We start from the raw sequence: 22,414 nt of genomic DNA on the forward strand, positions 1-22,414 counted from the left end.
TCACAGTTGAGCATTTGCCCACTGAAGTCGGTTACGACGCTGAACTGCAGTCAGGTCAAGACCCTGGTGAGGATGTCAAGTGCGCAGATGGGTGGTGGTTTCGGACAGTTTGTGCAGAAATTCTAAGGTTGTGCAAACCCACAGTTTAATCAGCTGTCCTGTCCGGTGGCTGGTCTCAGACAATCACGCAGGTGAAGAAGCTGAATGTGGAGGTCCTGGGCTGGAGTGGTTACACGTGGTCTGCGGTTGTGACGCCGGATGGATTGAATGCCAAAATCTCTAAAACAAAGTTGGCTTATGGTAGACAAACATTTAATTATTTGGTAACAGCTCTGGTGGCCATTCCTGCAGTCAACATGCCAATTGCACACTCCCTCAACTTGAGACATCAGTGGCATTGTGCACATTTAGAGTGGAATTTATTGTCCTCAGCACAAGGTGCACCTGTGTAATGATCTTGTTGTTCAATCAGCTTCTTGATATGCCACATCTGTCAGGTGGATGGATTATCTCGGCAAAGGAGAAATGCTCACTAACAGGGATCTAACCAAATTTGTGCACAAAATTTGAGAGAAATAAGCTTTTTGTGCATGTGGAAATTTCTGGGATCTTTTATTTCAGCTCATGAAAGATGAGACCAACACTTACATGTTGTGTATTTTTGTTCAGTGTATGATGATGAATGTTTGAATGTAGGCTATTTCTTTCTATGTGAACCAGTGGCCATGCAGGTTGACTTTACTCTGACTGAGTGTAATCTAGTTGACTGTCTGTGGTGTTTTAGATGGAGAGAAGAGACAGGAGAACAGAACAGGGTGACTACTGATCTGGACCACATTCTGAAGGGGCTGGACTCCATGTCTGAGTGTCTGGACAGACTGGCATGTAGGTATGTCTGTACCTCTTATTTACCCCCCTGAGCCCTCTCCTTTATCTACTACAGTGTTTCTCAACCCTCTCCTTTATCTACTACAGTGTTTCTCAGCCCTCTCCTTTATCTACTAGTGTTTCTCAACCCTCTCCTTTATCTACTACAGTGTTTCTCAACCCTCTCCTTTATCTACTAGTGTTTCTCAGCCCTCTACTTTATCTACTAGTGTTTCTCAACCCTCTCCTTTGTCTACTACAGTGTTTCTCAACCCTCTCCTTTATCTACTAGTCTTCCCCAACCCTCCTTTATCTACTAGTGTTTCTCAACCCTCTCCTTTATCTACTACAGTGTTTCTCAACCCTCTCCTTTATCTACTACAGTCTTCACCAACCCTCTCCTTTATCTACTAGTCTTCCCCAACCCTCTCCTTTATCTACTAGTCTTCCCCAACCCTCTCCTTTATCTACTAGTCTTCCCCAACCCTCTCCTTTATCTACTACAGTGTTTCTCAACCCTCTTCTTTATCTACTACAGTCTTCCCCAACCCTCTCCTTTATCTACTACAGTGTTTCTCAACCCTCTTCTTTATCTACTACAGTCTTCCCCAACCCTCTCCTTTATCTACTACAGTGTTTCTCAACCCTCTTCTTTATCTACTACAGTCTTCCCCAACCCTCTCCTTTATCTACTACAGTGTTTCTCAACCCTCTTCTTTATCTACTACAGTCTTCCCCAACCCTCTCCTTTATCTACTACATGTTCTCAACCCTCTCCTACCTAGGGAACTGTCAGACAATCCACACCCTCTCCTACCTAGGGAACTGTCAGACAATCCACACCCTCTCTCCTACCTAGGGATCTGTCAGACAATCCACACCCTCCCCTACCTGGGGAATTGTCAGACAATCCATGCTGTTCTAGCCCTGCAATGCCACATGCAGTTAATCTAATCAACAAATAAACTGTTCTTAAATAAAAGCCCTACATTTTGGTAGACTCAGTCCTTTTGATTTAAACCTATTTTTAAAAAGTGCACAGAGCTAGGCCAGCTTTGTCAAATAGACATGTTTATTTTACAGTGTGTTTAATTTTTTTGTCTTCTGTTCAGTGTGGGCACAGCTGAGACAGTGTGACCTGATCATGTGACATCAGCCACCCAGTCAAGATGGCCTCTCGGAATAGAGTGGAACAGGGGGTGGGTGACCTGGTCAAACATGACCTCATGCTGAGGAGTGAGGGAGAAGATGAGGAAGGTGTGTGTGTGTGTGTGTGTGTGTGTGTGTGTGTGTGTGTGTGTGTGTGTGTGTGTGTGTGTGTGTGTGTGTGTGTGTGTGTGTGTGTGTGTGTGTGTGTGTGTGTGTGTGTGTGTGTGTGTGTGTGTGTGTGTGTTGAAAGCATGGAGCCAAAAGAACTGGACAGGGACCATCAATTGTCCACATATTCAAACCAATTTTTCTCTCAGGTTAATAATGATTACAACCTAAAAATGACAGGTGAAGATCCGTATATACAACTTCACTACATTTAGCTTACGACACGCAACTTCATAACATTTAACATTATAACATGAAAATAAACCCTCCATTGTGAATTGGCTACTGTACCTAATACAAATCTGGTTCCCTCTTTTCTCTTCTCCCTACCAGCTACTTTGTACACTTTTTTTTCTTCTCTTTTATTTAACCAGGTGAATCATTGAGAACACACACACACACACACACACACACACACACACACACACACACACACACACACACACACACACACACACACACACACACACACACACACACACACACACACACACACACACACACACACACACACACACACACACACACACACACACACACACACTGTGTCTCCTGTGCTGCTGGTTATGGTCAGAGTAGTGCAGTAGACACAGTGTGTGTGTGTTCTCAATGAGGCAGGCAGCACTGGCTCTGTGCTCCAGGTCCTCTCCATGTCTATGAGCAGCAGAGGGTGTGTGTGTGGTGGTCTATCATCTCCTTAACTCCTGGGAAGGAGCAGCATCATAGAATGGAAAGAGCCACTAGTTTGTTTATGACGTGTTGTCATTCATTGTCATGAATCTTTCCCTGGACGCAGCTCTGCAGAGTGGTCACTAGCTGGTGTAGCGTGGTTCGTTCTGCGTTGTGTACTTTTAATTAGGATGCTGCCACAACTTGGGGTCTGCTAGTTGAATTATTTGTATTTGCCCTGCACACGAAGAGACAACACACATTATGTTAACCCTTGGCGCGGTCCTAGCTCTCAGGCACCTGCGCAAGCACATGGACACTCACTCAAACACTGTCCCAAGTACTCACAAGTTACAATAGATACCCTAGTTAGCGAGCTTTGTGAAACTTGTTAACATAAATCTTTATATTATCCACATTGTAACAAACTTATGGTAGCATAACAGTACATTGTGTAACATTATGACGGTTTTATATTAAACAATTTGGGAGCCAAGGACAACATACCTTGCTAGCCGAAGGTCAGGCAGTAGAGAACAATAAGGGGGTATGGAAATACAGGTAACCGGCGATGGACCAAACCAAAACATACACAACTTTTACAATCACATGTATGTACAATATTGATGTGAAAAAGTGTTTGTACACCAAAAAAAAACATTAGCTATGCAGCTGTAATTAAATAAAAAAATACACTGAATTATTATTATTATTATCAAATTATTAACATCCCCTCTTGACCTGGCCTATTTGAATTGGTCATTGTGTGCAACTTGGTATATAATCTAGGGGAACAACATCACACTGCTACATTGGCACAGCCATAAAATCTGATTTTAAACCTAACATTAACCACATCACTAACCCAAATGCCTAACCTTACATTATGACCAAAAAGTAAAAACAAATTCTTAGGAATTTTTATGATATAGCCGATTTTGACTTTGCAGCTCGACCATCTAGCTCTAGCGGATATCGCTCAGTTCTGTCTCCTGGGAAAGATTCATGACAATAATGTCAAACTGCAATATGTTAATGATTCAAAGCAACTGTTTTTATTGCAATATCAAATTATTTCTGGGTAACAATTAAGTACCTTGCTGTGATTGTTTTCCATTAAAATGGTCAAAATAAACAAATATTGCTTCTTAGCAAAGAGCAATTGACATTCACACTTGTAATCAAACACATTTTTCTCTCAGTTTAATGATCATAATTTTAAAATTACAGGTATAATAATAATATAATAATATAATATAATAATAATAATATAATAATAATAATAATATAATAATAATAATTATAATAATATATAATAATATAATATAATAATAATAATATATGCCATTTAGCAGACGCTTTTATCCAAAGCGACTTACAGTATTTTAAACGACCAGTATAATATGTACAACACTACATTTAACTTACAACATGCAGCTTCATAACATTAACCTTATAACATGAAAATAAACCCTCCATGGTGAATTAGCTTAAGATGGCGCCAACAGAGGCGCCGCCTCGCTTCTAGTCCTCAGGAAACTTTGCAGTATTTTGTTTTTTTAATGTATTATTTCTTACATTGTTAGCCCAGAAAATCTTAAGTGTTATTACATACAGCCGGGAAGAACTTTGGATATCAGAGCCTCATCAATTTACCAGCAGTACGACCAGGAATATGACTTTCCCGAAGTGGATCCTTTGTCCGAACCACTCAGGGCATTTGAACTGATTCCAGAGGTTCACCCAAAACAATGTCACCTCAGAAGAGGAAGATGGAGCGGCCTTCTGGTCAGACATCGGAGGCGCGCACACCACCCACCGCTTCCGAGTATATTACTTGCCAATGTCCAGTCTCTAGACAACAAGGTAGACGAAATTAGGGCAAGGGCTGCTTTCCAGAGAGACATCAGGGATTGTAACATACTCTGTTTCACGGAAACATGGCTTTCTCGGGATATACTGTCGGAGTCGGTACAGCCACCGGGATTCGTGTCGCGCCAACAGAAATAAACATCTATCCAGGAAGAAGAAGGGCAGGGTGTGCGTTTCATGATTAACAACTCATGGTGTAATTGTAACAACATACAGGAACTCAAGTCCTTTTGTTCACCTGACCTAGAATTCCTCACAATCAAATGCGACTGCATTATCTCCCAAGGGCAGTGTGCCTCCACCTTACCTGACACCCTAGACCCACTTCAATTTACATACCGCCCCAATAGGTCCACAGATGATGCAATCACCATCCCACTGCACACTGCCCTATCCCATCTGGACAAGAGGAATACCTATGTAAGAATGCTGTTCATTGACTACAGCTCAACATTCAACACCATAGTACCCTCCAAGCTCATCATTAAGCTTGAGGCCCTGGGTCTCAACGCCACCCTGTGAAATTGGGTCCTGGACTTCCTGACGGGCCGCCCCCAGGTGGTGAATGTGGGAAACAACATCTCCACTTTGCTGATCCGCAACACTGGGGCCACACAAGGGTGCGTGCTCAGTCCCCTCCTGTACTCCCTGTTCACTCGTGACTGCGTGGCCATGCACGCCTCCAACTCAATCATTAAGTTTTCAGACAAAACTGAAATGGTCCACTCACATAGACAGTGTGGTCAAGAAGACGCAACAGCGCCTCTTCAACCTCAGGAGACTGAAGAAATTTGTCTTGTCACCTAAAACTCTCACAAACTTTTACAGATGCACAATTGAGAGTATCTTGTCGGGCTGTATCACCCTTGGTACGGCAACTGCTCCGCCCACTTTAATAATGTTAACATATCTTGCGTTACTCATCTCATATGTATATACTGTATTTTATACCATCTATTGCACCTTGCCTATGCCACTCAGTCATTGCTCATCCATACGTGTATTCGTATTCCATTTCTTTACTTAGATTTGTGTGTATTAGGTAGTTGTTGTAGAATTGTTAGATATTGCTGCACTGTCAGAATTAGAAGCACAAGCATTTCGCTACACTCACAATAACATCTGCTAATCATGTGTATGTGACCAATAACATCTGCTAACCATGTGTATGTGACCAATAACATCTTCTAACCATGTGTATGTGACCAATAACATTTGATTAGATTATTTGGCCACCTAATAAAAATCTGGTTCCTTCTCTTCTCCCTACCAGCTTCATTATTTCAGTTATCTCTTCCCTTGTACACCTTTTTTATTTGTTTTTCCGTTATTTAACAAGGTAAGTCATTGAGAACACACACATGCACACACACACACACATGCTCACACATACACACACTGTGTCTCCTGCACTGCTGGTTCTGGTCAGAGTGGTGTGTGTAGTGGTCTATCATATCCTTCACTCCTGGGGAACTCTGCATCAGCAACACAGCACTAGCTGGCACAACCACAAAGTCATAAAATTGGATGTTAAACCTAACCCTAGCCTCAACCCTAACCACACTGCTAACCCTAACCTTAAATTAAGACCAAAATGCACATTTTTGTTTTTAGGAATTTTAAAAATAAGGATTATTGTGACATCGCAGCTGGAAGAGCAATTCCTCAAGCAAGAATTTAGCTAGGACTGTCTGGGAGTGGTCTGAGTGGGGAGGGGAGAACTGGAAACGAGCTGTTATTGGCAGAGAGATTTGGAACTACCTTAAATTTGCAATGGTCTATTAACTCATTTGCCTGGTGATGTCACCAAGCCAAAACGCCATCCCACAAAAACAGGCTGAAATTTCAGGTGGCCTTTTCAAACAGCTCATACACTAAAAGAGCATCATTTTCACAATTTCAACATATTATTCCAATATCATATTGTGGAAATGTATATAGAACACAGCAACATCTTGTTTTTGACTACACTGGGCCATTAAGGCATCAAGTCAACAAATGGGTGTTTATCTGTGCACAGCCAATAAACCCTACAGCCTGAGTCCCTGATCTGTTTGTAAACTGTAACCTGCTTTAGACAAAGGCACCTGCTAACTAGATGACCAATGTTTAATTGCCTTTGCATGCTAAGCTGAAAACCCTTGAATTCCCCTGGCTGGTCTAGTGGTGATGACACCGAGACACAGTGTTGGCAAAGCATTTCATCCAGCCTAGTCACTTTTGACTATCTTTTCCCACTCATTCTCTCTCACTATCTGTTCAATAATAATTGTGAGGGGTTCCATTGACGGAGCAGAGAGGAGGCTGTTTGTTTACCTCGCTACCCATGAGGCCAGTGCCCAGGTGTTATGTGTTGCCTTGGTAACGTATCTGAATGTTGTAGACCTTGCCTTGGTTCAGCACTATGAGGGTGTAGGATTGCTCAGAAGAGCCTTGGAACTGACCCACACCAAAAAACACTCCACCCTGAAACACACACAGCTACATTGATACACACAACGTGTGTGTGTGTGTGTGTGTGTGTGTGTGTGTGTGTGTGTGTTAGTGAGGCCCAACAGGGGAGGGGGATTTCTGACCTTGTTAACCCATCTGAGAGATGCTTCAGCCTGGCCTCTGGTCACTAGTCTACCACCCAATGTCCATGGGGAACAGCAACCGACCAAAATTGTTAGAATGCAAAATAGAAAAACATTGTATCTAGAATCTAGATCCACCAACACTCTAGACCAGTTGTGCCTGGTTGTGCTTGGTCGGTTTTGTAGTGTTTTGTGTGTGGACCCTAAAAGAAGAATGCAACCATGGCCCAAATGTTTGCATACTGCAACAGTGCCATCTAGTGGCATCAGACCCCTACCGTTTCTTTCATGTTACAATCCGTCCATCTATTACCCATACCCTCCTTTCTTTCTGAAATCAATCGTTGTTAATTTAGCTTCCAACTCTCTCCCTCTCTCTGTCACTCTCTCTTGCTGGCCAAACCTCCCACAACCAGGCTAGACCCCTCCCCTCAGAGGCCATTCAAAGCTGCAGGCTTTTTTGTCATTCTTACCATGTACTCTGAGATCATACTGTCTGTCTTTTAGCTGCTTGTGTTTCTATTGTAAAAGCAGGACTATTCCGATTTGATCAGCACCATGACAATAAGGAATAGGAGGATAGTGGTTTAGAGCAGGGTTTCTCAAACTCTGTCCTGGGACCCCCTGGGTGCACATTTTGGTTTTACCCTAGCACTACACAGCTGATTAAATAATCAAAGCTTGATGATGAGTTGGTTATGTGAATCAGCTGTGTAGTGTTAGGGCAAAAACGTAAATGTGCACCCAGGGGGGCAGGCCCGAGTTTGGGAAACCCTGGTTTAGCGGTAGATCAAGCTCACCGATGTAAAATTAGAACAGAAAATCAGGACAGATTACATTTGAGTCATTTAGCAGACACTCCTACATACTGGGACAATCAGTGCATTCTATGAGGTAGCATTCAACTAAGGTAGGTAAAACCATATAATTAAAATGACTAGAACGGACGGACATGGGCCTAATATAATTCAATGGTACCTTAGTTAAAACAACCTATCAGATCATACCTCTGCAACATCTTTAAATGCTTATCCCCCAGCCCCTTCTGTCCTCCTGATTGACCGAAGCAAGAAGCCTGGACAGTCTGCTCCCTCCAAGAAACAACCTCATCACCATCACCTTAACATCTCCTACAAGTTACTATCTGTCAACTGTCTGTTGCCCTGTTGATTTAATCTCCTAGTCTGTTTATTCAGGTCAGGTCTTTTCAATTCAATATTAATACCCAAGGGGCAATTAGAAAGGTATTGTCATTGTGTGGAGACCCATTATGCTACATACTGTAGTTGCCTGGCAAAGGCAAAGAAAAGTCAGATTCGGTAGGAACAGATAGCCACCATTATGGCTACTATTGACTAGTAGGTTGAGAATGCAATGTGTTGCCTAACTTCTATCTTTCTTGTGTCTGTTTGGTGACTACCCACGGTGTCCAGGAGAGGACAGTCCATTCAGCTCTCCCCAGCCCGCCATAGTGAAGCCACCTCAACTAAAGGCCCCAAAGCCACCAGGCTATTCTAACGGGTAACCTAACCTTGACCTCTCCATTCCCATTAACCCCTTGGCTGTACCTCAACAGTCTAAAGGTGCTCCTTCCCCTTCTCAGTTTTACTATTGAAAGACAGTCTTGATGACAACAATGAAAGGAATTGTGTTTTTACTGGTTCAAGTTCACTCAGTAAATTCTGAGTGAGAATTAGAGGAGAATAATTGAGATGAAGATCAAGCCAATACTCCTAACATATTGTACTAGAATATTTTCTCTACCAACAGATCCAGCTCCAGTAAACCTCCTACTCCTCCTTCTCACCCTCCTTCAAATGTCCCCAACACAAAACCAGGCACTTGGAAGGTGAGCGGACAAATCAATCAAACTCTCTTTTTACAGTATATCAGTAGTTACATCAGCAGAGCCTTTTATGAAAAAAAAAACACAAAGTTTTAATGAGAATGATAAACTGCGTGTAATTAGTGTCACTGGCCACTAGATGGCTCTGTTGCAGTATGCAAACATTTGGGCCATGGCTGCATTCTTTTAGGGTCCACAAACAAAACACAACAAAACCGACCAAGCACAACCAGGCATAAAACCCCCATAGATACAGTGCCTATGAATTGAACAGCATTCAAAAACAGGTGTAATGACCGGTGTGTGCGGTCTAGTGTGTTGGTGGATCTAGATTCTAGATACAATGGGTGTTTTTTCTTTCTTTTTTGCATTCTAACAATTTTGGTCGGTTGCTGTTCCCCACTCATGGACCCTGGGTGGTATAGAGGACTAGTGACCAGAGGCCAGGCTGAAGCATCTCTCAGATGGGTTAACAAGGTCAGGAATCCCCCACCCCTGGTGGGCCTCACTAACACACACACACAGTGTGTATCAATGTAGCTGTGTGTGTTTCAGGATAGAGTGTTTCTGGTGAGGGACAGTTCCAAGGCTCTTCTGAGCAGTCCTACACCCTCATAGTGATGTGTGGCTTGGTACCAATGTTATGTCAAATTTAGAGAAACACTACAGTACACACAATATATATATATATATGTATATATGGATCTCTCTCTGCTCTCTCTCTCTATATATAGCTGTATGACAAACTTTTACCTTGTCTCTATATATAGCACATCTCTCTCTCAATAGCTAGATATATATCTAGCTATCGAGAGATGTGCTATATATAGAGATCCAGCATTTTGGGGTGGCATGTAGCCTAGTGGTTAGAGCCTTGGGCCAGTAACTGAAAGGTTGCTGGATCGAATCCCTGAGCTGACAAGGTAAAAGTTTGTGATACTGCTCCTGAAAAAGGCAGTTAACCCACTGTTCCTAGGCCATCATTGTAAATAAGAATTTGTTCTTAACCAACTTGCCTAATTAAAGAACATTTAAATCATGCTTTTTCTCTTTCTTTGCCTTTTCATAAGAAGATTCAACAGCTTTTTCATGGCTCCACTTACTCCAGCATCAGACACACCACATCACGGTTATTATAACCCACTGACTGATACAGTACACGCACGCAGCGAAGCACATCCCATGGGCATGTGTGACACGTACTCCTCAGCCTGAAGTGTCCCGCTTGCGTCACCTCCTCAGCTAGCGTTTGAGGTGTCGCGATCGGCTAAGACTCTTGAAGGAGGACGGTCACGTGTGTTTGCGAGGCAGAGGTCCTGAGTCCGCACCAGGTATGGGTTGAAGTGGTACTCGCTAAGCAAGCAGCGCGACGTCCTGCACACATGACCATGTCCAAACCAACGGTATTTATATGTGGGTGACTATAATTTCCACCCTCTAACGGACCGATTAAATGGTCTCAGTAAAATACTTTCAAGGAGGTTTTTGTGTGGTAGACTTATTTAAGGAACCAGAGTTGCTTCACAATTGTTACTTTATCTGAATATGAATTTAAATAGTTTTGACTTTGGACTTGAATCGTGGGAAAATTCTGAAGATCGCTCTCTTCTGTAATGTTAGACTTACAGCATAGATCATTAAATAAATGTAATTGACCATCTTAGTTTTATCACAGAAAAAAATATATTCATGAAAGCAAGAGCAACTGCACATACACACACCTACATACAAAACCAACGAACCCTCACACACCCACAAATACACACACACACACACACACATTCTCAACACCAGCACAACCCCTCACACCAATGCACACTCACACACCAGTGTTATGTTTGAGACCGATTCAAGACCAAGACTGGAGAACATTGAGTCTGAGTCAAGACCAAGACCGGGGGGACCTAGTCAAGACCAAGACGGGGGGACTGAGTTAAGACCAAGACTGGAGAACATCGAGTCTGAGTCAAGACCAAGACCGGGGGACCGAGTCAAGACCAAGCCTGAGTTAAGACCAAGGGGGGACCGAGTCAAGACCAAGACGGGGGGACTGAGTTAAGACCAAGCCAAGACGGGGGGACCGAGTCAAGACCAAGACGGGGGGACTGAGTTAAGACCGAGACTGGAGAACATCGAGTCTGAGTCAAGACCAAGACCGGGGGGGACTGAGTTAAGACCGAGACTGGAGAACATCGAGTCTGAGGCAAGACCAAGACCGGGGTGGACCGAGTCAAGATCAAGACGGGGGGGGACCGAGTCAAGATCGAGACTGGGTGGGGGGACAAGGGGTCTGAGATCGAGTGAAGACCATACAAATGCGAGTCCAATTCAAGTCTGATTGGAATTTTGTCAAATCAACACATAGTAAGAGTTGAAAACGTCCAGTATTTCTGTGTTCATATTTCATAACAACATATGGATTCTTTAGACATTCAGAATAGTAACAAAATGCATGTTGAGGAAAAATAGAGCCACTCTACAAATCATTACTAACACAGAGAGGAACAATGTGCCTTCTACACCTTCAGATTTGTCAACCAATCACATTTTGACTTCATGGGTGGGACCGTTGTTTTTACAAAAACGTATAGAAACTTCTGCCTTATTGAAAGCCAACAGGTCACTGCGCAATAGCCACCAATTGTGCAAGTTGCCGCACTTAAAAAGAAAAGAGAGGCCTGTAATTTTCATCATAGGTACACTTCAACTATGACAGACAGAATGAGAAGAAAAAAAATCGAGAATCACATTGTAGGATTTTTTAATAATTTATTTGCAAATTATGGTGGAAAATAAGTATTTAGTCACCTACAAACAAGCAAGATTTCTGGCTCTCACAGACCAGAACTTCTTCTTTAAGAGGCTCCTCTGTCCTCCACTCGTTACCTGTATTAATGGCACCTGTTTGAACTTGTTATCAGTATAAAAGACACCTGTCCACAACCTCAAACAGTCACACTCCAAACTCCACTATGGCCAAGACCAAAGAGCTGTCAAAGGACACCAGAAACAAAGTTGTAGACCTGCACTAGGCTGGGAAGACTGAATCTGCAATAGGTAAGCAGCTTGGTTTGAAGAAATCAACTGTGGGAGCAATTATTAGGAAATGGAAGACATACAAGACCACTGATAATCTCCCTCGATCTGGGGCTCCACGCAAGATCTCACCCCGTGGGGTCAAAATGATCACAAGAACGGTGAGCAAAAATCCCAGAACCACATGAGGGGACCTAGTGAATGAGCTGCAGAGAGCTGGGACCAAAGTAACAAAGCCTACCATCAATAACACACTACGCCGCCAGGGACTCAAATCCTGCAGTGCCAGACGTGTCCCCCTGCTTAAGCCAGTACATGTCCAGGCCCGTCTGAAGTTTGCTAGAGAGCATTTGGATGATCCAGAAGAAGATTGGGAGAATGTCATATGGTCAGATGAAACCAAAATATAACTTTTTGGTAAAAACTCAACTCGTCGTGTTTGGAGGACAAAGAATGCTTAGTTGCATCCAAAGAACACCATACCGACTGTGAAGCATGGGGGTGGAAACATCATGCTTTGGCGCTGTTTTTCTGCAAAGGGACCACGACGACTGATCCGTGTAAAGGAAAGAATGAATGGGGCCACGTATCGTGAGATTTTGAGTGAAAACCTCCTTCCATCAGCAAGGGCATTTAAGATGATACGTGGCTGGGTCTTTCAGCATGACAATGATCCCAAACACACCGCCCGGGCAACGAAGGAGTGGCTTCGTAAGAAGAATTTCAAGGTCCTGGAATGGCCTAGCCAGTCTCCAGAACTCAACCCCACAGAAAATATTTGGAGGGAGTTGAAAGTCTGTGTTGCCCAGCAACAGCCCCAAAACACTACTGCTCTAGAGGAGATATGCATGGAGGAATGGGCCAAAATACCAGCAACAGTGTGTGAAAAACTTGTGAAGACTTACAGAAAACATTTGACCTCTGTCATTGCCAACAAAGGGTATATAACAAAGTATTGAGATAAACTTTTGTTATTGACCAAATACTTATTTTCCACCATATTTTGCAAATAAATTCATAAAAAATCCTACAATGTGATTTTCTGGATTTTTAAAATCATTTTGTCTGTCATAGTTGAAGTGTACCTATGATGAACATTACAGGCCTCTCATCTTTTTAAGTGGGAGAACCTGCACAATTGGTGGCTGACTAAATACTTTTTTGCCCCACTGTACTATATGTAAACACCACAGGAATCCTCTTACATTTGGGAACTTTAAAGTCCTATTGATCAAACAACCAAGAAAAGGGAGGCTCTCTCTCAGTTATGCACATCTACAACAACATCAACAACTAATGCTAGCCAGAGTAAGATGAGCTCAAATCTAACAAAGGAATATTAGATAAATCCTATCAAACTTTTTCAGCTAGTTGGCTGTGTCAGGACCCGGTTACGAACCCTGGTCTCCAGAGTGAGAAACAGTCACTTAACCAACTGAGCCACGAATAGTCGGCAGAACCCAAAAGATGAGGCAGACACAGCAGTACTTGAGATGGTGTATTTAATGAAGTAAAAAGTGAAGTTCTTCAGGAAAATATGTAACTCCACAACCTCAAAAGGAATTCCACAAGAACAAAGGTAATCCTCCAAGACAAAAAAGGTAAATCCACAAGGTGGAAGGTAAAGCACAAAAAGCCTCCAAAGATATTCAAAAACAAACAAGAACAAAAAAAACAGAATTCCACAAGAGAGTCCACCGGGATCAACAAGAGTTCACGGAGTACTAGGGCTGGGTGCTAACATACAAACACAGAGCAAAGAACTAAGGAAAACAAAGGGTTTAAATACAATCATGGGAAACAAGGCACAGGTGCAAATAATAATGGGGATCAAGGGAAAACAAAAGGTCAAAAGGCACAATGGGGGCATCTAGTGACCAAAAACCGGAACAACTCTGGCCAAATCCTGACAGAATCCCCCCCCTAGGAACGGCTCCTGACGTTCCTACCAGCTCTCTCAGGGTGGAGGGCCCTGAACTGACGAATGAGGTCAGGGTCCAGTATGTCTTTGGCAGGAACCCAGGAGCGCTCCTCGGGACCGTAGCCTTCCCAGTCCACCAGATACTGCCAGGACCGCTTCACCCGGCGGGAATCCAGTATCCGATGGACGGTATAAGCCGGCTGGCCTCCAATGACACGAGGCGGAGGTCTGTCTGCCGGGACAAGGGGAGAAAAAACAGGTTTTAATAAGGAAATGTGAAACGTGGGATTAATTTTAAGGGATCTGGGTAAGTGTAGGTGATAAGAAACTGGGTTAACTCTCCTGGCAACCTTAAAGGAACCGATGTATTTTTGGGACAGCTTGCGAGACTCCACCCGTAGTGGTAAGTCTCTTGTGGAGAGCCAGACTCTCTGGCCGGGGCGCAGGGTAGGCCCGGGACGGCGACGTCTGTTGGCTTGTTGTTGGTACCTCTGTGAGGAACGCATAAGATTAAGACGGGTCTTCCTCCACATAAGCCGACAGCGTCTGACGAACTTCAAGGCTGAAGGCACTCTGACTTCTGCCTCCTGGTCCGGGAACAATGGAGGGGCATAGCCAAACTGACACTCGTGCGGGGACATACCAGTGGAGGAGGAGCGCAAGGTGTTGTGCGCGTATTCGGCCCAAACAATGAAGGACGACCATGTGGACGGGTTGTTACGAGTCATACATCGGAGGGTGGTTTCCAGCTCTTGATTCATCCTCTCAGTTTGGCCGTTGGACTCCGGATGGTACCCTGAAGATAGACTGGCAGAAGCCCCCATGAGTTGGCAGAAGGCCTTCCAAAACCTAGAGGCGAACTGGGGACCTCTGTCAGAAACCATATCTTGAGGAATGCCGAAGACTCGGAACACATGATTAATTACCAACTCAGCCGTTTCCTTGGCAGAAGGTAACTTAGTCAGAGGGACGAACCTGGCCGCCTTTGAAAACCTGTCGATAATGACTAGGATAGTAGTATTGCCATGGGATGGAGGAAGGCCAGTAATAAAGTCCAACAAGATATGGGACCAGGGTCTGTGGGGAACAGGTAAAGGGTGAAGGAGTCCTTGCGGGCTGAGGTGAGAAGATTTGCCCTGGCAGCACACGGGGCAGGCATTGACGAAAGTGGCAACGTCTTCTCTTATGGTAGGCCACCAGAACTTACGCTGGATGAACTCCAAGGTGCGACCTACGCCCGGGTGACAGGTGAGGCGAGAGTAGTGCCCCCACAGAAGGACCTGAGTCCTCACTGCCTTGGGGACAAACAACCGATTGGCAGGACCTCCTTTCAGGTCCGGTTCAATAGCTTGAGCTCGTCTCACGGTATCCTCAACTTGCCACGAGATCGGAGCCACGATTTTAGCAGCAGGAAGGACAGGCATGTCCGTGTCATCTCGAATGGCAGGAGCATAGACTCGGGACAGGGCATCCGGTTTAAGATTCTTCGACCCGGGCCGATAGGTGAGGATAAACTGGAATCGGTTGAAGAAAAGAGACCATCTAGCTTGTCTAGAGTTCAACCGCTTCGCCTGCTGGATATACTCCAGATTTTTGTGGTCCGTAAGCACTTGAAACGGGTGAGAAGCCCCCTCGAGCCAGTGTCTCCATTCCTTCAATGCCATCATAACCGCTAGGAGTTCACGATCCCCCACATCATAGTTCCTCTCAGCCGGGGTAAGCCGGTGTGAGAAGAAAGCGCACGGATGAAGCTTCTTGTCTTCACCCCTCTGAGACAGGACAGCTCCAACACCAACCTCTGAGGCGTCTAACTCCACCACAAACGGTTCATCCGTAGTCGGTAGTATCAGGATGGGAGCAGAGAGGACGCGCTGCTTGAGTCCTTGGAAGGCAGTCTCAGCTTCACTTCCCCACAAAAACCTTGCATTGCCACCCTTGGTTAAAGCTGAGAGAGGGGCTGCCACCAAGCTGAAGTTCTTGATGAACTTGCGGTAAAAAGTTAGTGAAGCCCAGGAAACGCTGAACTTCCTTAACGGATTTGGGGGTGGGCCAATCCGCTGCCGCCCCTACCTTCCTGGGGTCCATTTGGACTCGACCGGGTTCCACTACAAATCCCAGGAATTGTACTCGGGATGAATGCAATTCACATTTTTCCGGCTTAACGTACAGATGGCTGTCTAGGAGGCGTTTGAGTACTTGTCTGACATGCTTAGTGTGTTCTTGAAGAGAGCTCGAAAAGATGAGGATGTCATCCAAGTAAACGAACACAAATATGTTAAGCATATCCCTAAGCACATCATTTATGAGTGCTTGGAACACCGCTGGGGCGTTGGTCAGGCCGAAGGGCATCACCAAGTATTCATAGTGACCAGTAGGCGTGTTGAAAGCGGTCTTCCACTCGTCACCAGGTCTGATCCGCACAAGATGGTATGCGTTCCGCAGGTCAAGCTTAGTGAAAACAACTGCTTCCTGGAGCAACTCGAAGGCTGTGGCCATAAGGGGTAGCGGGTAACGGTTACGGACGGTTATGGCATTGAGTCCCCGGTAGTCGATGCAAGGACGTAATCCACCGTCTTTCTTGGCCACAAAGAAAAACCCTGCTCCCGCCGGGGAGGTGGATGGACGCATGAGGCCTGCTTCCAGAGCGTCCTTGATGTAGATATCCATAGCAGCTCGTTCGGGTGGAGATAGGGAAAAGATCCGACCCCTGGGGGGGGGCAAGTGCCCGGAAACAGTTCGATGGGGCAATCATAAGGTCTATGGGGTGGTAGCATGGTGGCCCTCTATTTGCTAAATACCAGTTTGAGGTCATGGTAACACTCGGGAACTCGGGTCAGGTCGATGGATTCTAAAGACTCGGGAGTAGAACTCGGGGAATTCGGGAAAATACACGTAGCTTGGCACGTAGGACCCCACTGCTTGATAGTGCCCACAGACCAGTCGATGTGAGGGTTATGGCTGTGAAGCCAGGGGTATCCAAGGACGAGAGGGAACTCGGAACAGGAGATCAAATGAAAGTTCATCAATTCCTGGTGTTGTGAAACTGAAAGTCGCAAGGAGGTAGTGACATGAGTGACAAGTCCAGATCCCAAAGGGCTTCCATCCAATGTAGTAACCCTCATGGGGTCACTTAGAGGTTCAGAGGGAACGCCATTGTCCTTCGCCCAGACACCATCCATGAAGTTACCTGCGGCTCCAGAGTCTACCAAGGCTTGAAGGTGAAGCTTGTGGTTGTCCCAGGAAAGGGTGACTGGAATGAGCAGACGGGAGTTGGACGGATGGGAGGAGGTTATGTTTCCCGTTACAGTTCCCCCCGGTCTGTACGGGACAGAGCGTTTCCCTGGAGCCCGGGACACGTGGAACGGAAATGGCCCGGTTTGCCGCAATATAGACAGCGTCGCTCCCTCATCCGGCGGTCTCTCTCAGCCTGGGAGATGCGTCCAATCTGCATGGGTTCCGGTGGAGCCAGCGAGGATAAAGGTGGGGACTCGGAGTTGGGACTGATAGGGGCTAGAGGTCTACGGTTGAGTTCTCTCCCTCTCAGACGCTGGTCAATGCGTGAGGCCAACTTGATCAGGGACTCGAGATTGTCCGGTGGTTCCCGAGTGGCCAGTTCATCTTGGATAGTGTCGGAAAGGCCTTTCAGAAAGCACACCGTGAGCGCGTCGTTGTTCCAGCCACTCGCTGCTGCCACCGTGCGGAACTGGATGGCATAGTCCATCACGCTGCGCCGACCTTGGTGGAGAGTCAGGAGCTGTTTGGCTGAGTCAGAACCACTGCTTGGGCCTTGAAACACTCGTTTGAATTCCTCAGCAAAGGCAGAGTAGCTGGCACAGCAGGAACTATGGGCATCCCACACAGCAGTAGCCCAGGCCAGGGCTTTTTCCGACAGCAGGGTGATGATATATGCGATCTTAGACCGGTCGGTGGGGAACGACAAGGGTTGCAGCTCGAAGGAGAGAGAACATTGGGTGAGAAACCCTTTACAAGCACTTGGATCACCTGAGAACCGTTGGGGAGGTGGAAGACGAGGTTCAGCCAGAGGGTTAACTGCCATGGGTACGTGAATCTGAGGTACTGGGACGGGAACTGTTGCCGGGGTAAGTCGATCAGATATCTGCTTTATGGAAGTTAGCATCTCCGACAGAAGATGAGAATGTCTAGCCATTAAGGCCTCTTGCTGAACCAGGGTGGCTTTGTGGCATTGGACAGTCTCCTGGTGGTGGGACAGCATGGCAACAAGGTCCTGGGAACTGGCTGCCTCTGGGTTCATTATTGGCTCTGTGTTTCTGTCAGGACCCGGTTACGAACCCGGGTCTCCGGAGTGAGAAACAGTCACTTAACCAACTGAGACACAAATAGTCGGCAGAACCCAGAAGATGAGGCAGACACAGCAGTACTTGAGATGGTGTATTTAATGAAGTAAAAAGTGAAGTTCTTCAGGAAAACATGTAACTCCACAACCTCAAAAGGAATTCCACAAGAACAAAGGTAATCCTCCAAGACAAAAAAGGTAAATCCACAAGGTGGAAGGTAAAGCACAAAAAGCCTCCAAAGATACTCAAAAACAAACAAACAAACAAGAACAAAAAAACAGAATTCCACAAGCGAGTCCACCGGGATCAACAAGCGTTCACGGAGTACTAGGGCTGGGTGCTAACATACAAACACAGAGCAAAGAACTGGAAAGAAAAGGAAAACAAAGGGTTTAAATACAATCAGGGGAAACGAGGCACAGGTGCAAATAATAATGGGGATCAAGGGAAAACAAAAGGTCAAAAGGCACAATGGGGGCATCTAGTGACCAAAAACCGGAACAACCCTGGCCAAATCCTGACAGGCTGTCAAAATTGCACTGATGAAAGATGGGGAACTGTAGCCTTCTCGTCCTTCTGCAGCTTGCCTGACAATGCATGCTTGTCCCAACCAAGCACCCAAGCTAACTGGATAAAGTTGGCTAGTTTTCTAGCTAGCTACAGTACCAGTCAAAAGTTTTAGAACACCTACTCATTCAAGGGTTGTTCTTTATTATTACTATTTTCTACATTGTAGAATAATGGTGAAGACATCAAAACTATGAAATAACACACATGGAATCATGTAGTAACCAAAAAAGTGTATTTGAGATTATTCAAATAGCCAACCTTTATGCTTGATGACAGCTTTGCACACTTGGCATTTCTCAACCAGCTTTATGAGGTAGTCACCTGGAATGCATTTCAATTAACAGTTGTGCCTTCTTCAAAGTTAATTTGTGGAATTTCTTTCCTTCTTAATGCATTTGATCCAATCAGCTGTGTGGTGACAAGGTAGGGGGGTTATACAGAAGATAGCCCTATTTGGTAAAAGACCAAATCCATATTATGGCAAGAACAGCTAAAATACCAAAGAGAAACGACAGTCCATCATTACTTTAAGACATGAAGGTCAGTCAATACGGAACATTTCAAGAACTTTTAAAGTTTCTTCAAGTGCAGTCGCAAGAACCATCAAGCGCTATGATGAAACTGGCTCTCATGAGGACTACCACAGGAATGGAAGACCCAGAGTTACCTCTGCTGCAGAGGAAACATTTATCAGAGTTACCAGCCTCAGAAATTGCAGCCCAAATAAATGCTTCAGAGTTCAAGTATCAGACACATCAACTGTTCAGAGGAGACTGTGTGAATCAGGCCTTCATTGTTGAATTGCTGCAAAGAAACCACTACTAAAGGACAACAATAAGAAGAACAGACTTGATTGGCCCAAGAAACACAAGCAATGGACATTAGACCGGTGGAAATTTGTCCTTTGTTCTGGAGTTCAAATTGGAGATTTTTGTTTCCAACTGCTGTGTCTTTGTGAGACGCAGTGTGGTTGAGCGGATGGTCTCCGCGTGTGTATTTCCCACCATAAAGAATAGAGGAGGAGGTGTTATGGTGTGTTTTTTTGTTGTTGCTAGCAGGCTGATTCAAGGCACACTGTCTGTGATTTATTTAGAATTCAAGGCACACTTAACCAGGATAGCTACCACAGCATTCTGCAGCGATACGCCATCCTATCTGGCTTGGGCTTAGTGGGACTATGGTGGACAGATAAATACTTAGCATTAGTTTACTGACGATGGTACTGTTTCTACAGGGCTCCCTGGTGTCTCTTTAACTGTCAGTTCAGCGGAGGAGGCAGTGTGGACTTCAGTTTGTCACCCCTAACTTTCCTGTCACAGGCGGTCAAAAGAGTAAGTCTTATAGGCCACAGAGGATGTAAAGAAGAGAAGAGGGAGTGGCCCACTATCGGCCCTGGTCTAAAGTAGTGCACTATATAGCGAATAGGGTGCGATTTGGATGCAAACCTAGAGCTAGTCTGCTTCACTGTGTACGCCTATAGACTTCTCTATACTTAGAAGGTGATGATGAGTGGAAAAATGTATCACTACCCATGTGACTTTAAGTGTTATAGAAGATCATCTGTGATATCAATATGTCGCAAACCAGATCGAAGGCCATTATAATTGGTCTTCTCCCTCTGCATCAGCATCAGACTGGCTGCTATGTGTAGTAACTCAGCCTGCTTAGATATAACATTACATTTCAGATTAATAGGTGTCTTCAAACACAGTTTAATATCTGCCCAGCAACAGTGATTATTAGATGACATGTGATTGTGTCCTGAGTCTCTACGCGTTTAAATAGACAGTCCAATTCTGATATTTTAACCAATCGGACGAGCTCTGAAAAAGACAAGATGTCAAAAGATCTGATGTGATTGGTTAGTGGGACCAATCAGTGGGAAAAAGTTCAGAATTGGGCTAAATGTGTAAACGCAGCCTATGGCTCAAATTATGTTTTATTCAGCCTGTTTCCTGTATTTGATGTCTTATTCAGCCTGTTTCCTGTATTTGATGTCTTATTCATCCTGTTTCCTGTATTTTATGTCTTATCCATCCTGTTTCCTGTATTTGAAGTCTTAATCAGCATGTTTGATTTGATTTGCCTGAATTTGAAAACCAAACGCATAGAAATAAAATGACATGAATGTAGCTCTAAACTCCATATTATATTCTTCACACTCCAATATGGTGGCCGAACGTCCCACTTGGATCATAGCATTTAAATTAGAATATCTATTGTACTGCATTTCTAGCTACATGGACCAGGCCTGCAGACTGTTGTGATGGCACAGATAGCCAGCCCACCGTGCAGCCCACTGCTGTGTCTGGTATCTCACACTAAGGTGAGAGAGGAGGGGCTAGAGGAGGGATGGCTGATCAGTGAACCCCCAGGCATGCAGGGCTGTCTAGGTATGAATACATACCCCTGGGGGGTCTTAACAAAGGCTGCCCCCCAGCCTCCAGGCTCCATCATATTGAGACATTCCTTCATACGGTTGCAGCTGAATGGCACCATATTACCTATACTGTAAACTGCATTTAATCAGGGCCCAGCTCTGGCTAAAAGTGAACTGCATTTAATCAGGGCCCAGCTCTGGCTAAAAGTGAACTGCATTTAATCAGGGCCCAGCTCTGGCTAAAAGTGAACTGCATTTAATCAGGGCCCAGCTCTGGCTAAAAGTGAACTGCATTTAATCAGGGCCCAACTCTGGCTAAAAGTGAACTGCATTTAATCAGGGCCCAGCTCTGGCTAAAAGTGAACTGCATTTAATCAGGGCCCAGCTCTGGCTAAAAGTGAACTGAATAGGTAATAAGGTATGTGAAACCTAAGTTAGCCTATAGAGAACAGTGTTACAGTGTGTTGGTAGGTTGACCCCCCCCCCCCCCATGAGCTCTAGGTTACAGTGTGTTGGATGGTTGACCCCCAGGGACTCTAGAGAACAGTGTTACGGTGTGTTGGCTGGTTGACTCCCAGGGCCTCTAGAGAACAGTATTACAGTGTGTTGGTTGGTTGAGCCTCTAGAGAACAGTATTAGTGTGTTGGTTGATTGACCCCCAGGGCCTCAGCAGGTCTCCACTGTGTCACAAATGTCACACAGAGATGTCAGATGGTCCAGCACCACCTCAGGCAATTGAATACATTTTTTGGTGTAATTCCTATTTCTGAATAAGGCTTAAAATACAGGATACAATCTTGCACATGATGTGCAAAACACAGGGCATGGCCTACAACAATTACTTAATTGACATGTTATATGACCCTAATAGGTTGATTGAGTCTTAATGGAACACATTATTTGAGTGGGGTAGTCAGTAAAATATACTATTGAAAGCATGCCTCCTCCCATATCATGATCTATATCTCCCCTCCTTCTCTTCTCCTCCCACAGCCATACCTCCCTCTCCACAACCACACTCCCCTTCTCTTTCCCACTCAATTC

General features: G+C 44.9%; 1 long non-coding RNA gene across 1 annotated transcript; it reads left to right on the forward strand.

Annotated features, from left to right (window-relative positions):
* Nucleotides 1-551: 551 nt before the first annotated feature.
* LOC123993631 lies at nt 552-9,991 on the forward strand. Its single transcript, XR_006831481.1, has 5 exons — nt 552-889; nt 1,980-2,066; nt 8,735-8,822; nt 9,072-9,150; nt 9,573-9,991. It is a non-coding gene; the product is annotated as an uncharacterized LOC123993631 (long non-coding RNA).
* The last annotated feature ends 12,423 nt before the right edge of the window (nt 9,992-22,414 follow it).

The sequence above is a fragment of the Oncorhynchus gorbuscha genome, linkage group LG13 (assembly GCF_021184085.1).
Source record: "Oncorhynchus gorbuscha isolate QuinsamMale2020 ecotype Even-year linkage group LG13, OgorEven_v1.0, whole genome shotgun sequence".
Classification (NCBI taxonomy): domain Eukaryota; kingdom Metazoa; phylum Chordata; class Actinopteri; order Salmoniformes; family Salmonidae; genus Oncorhynchus; species Oncorhynchus gorbuscha.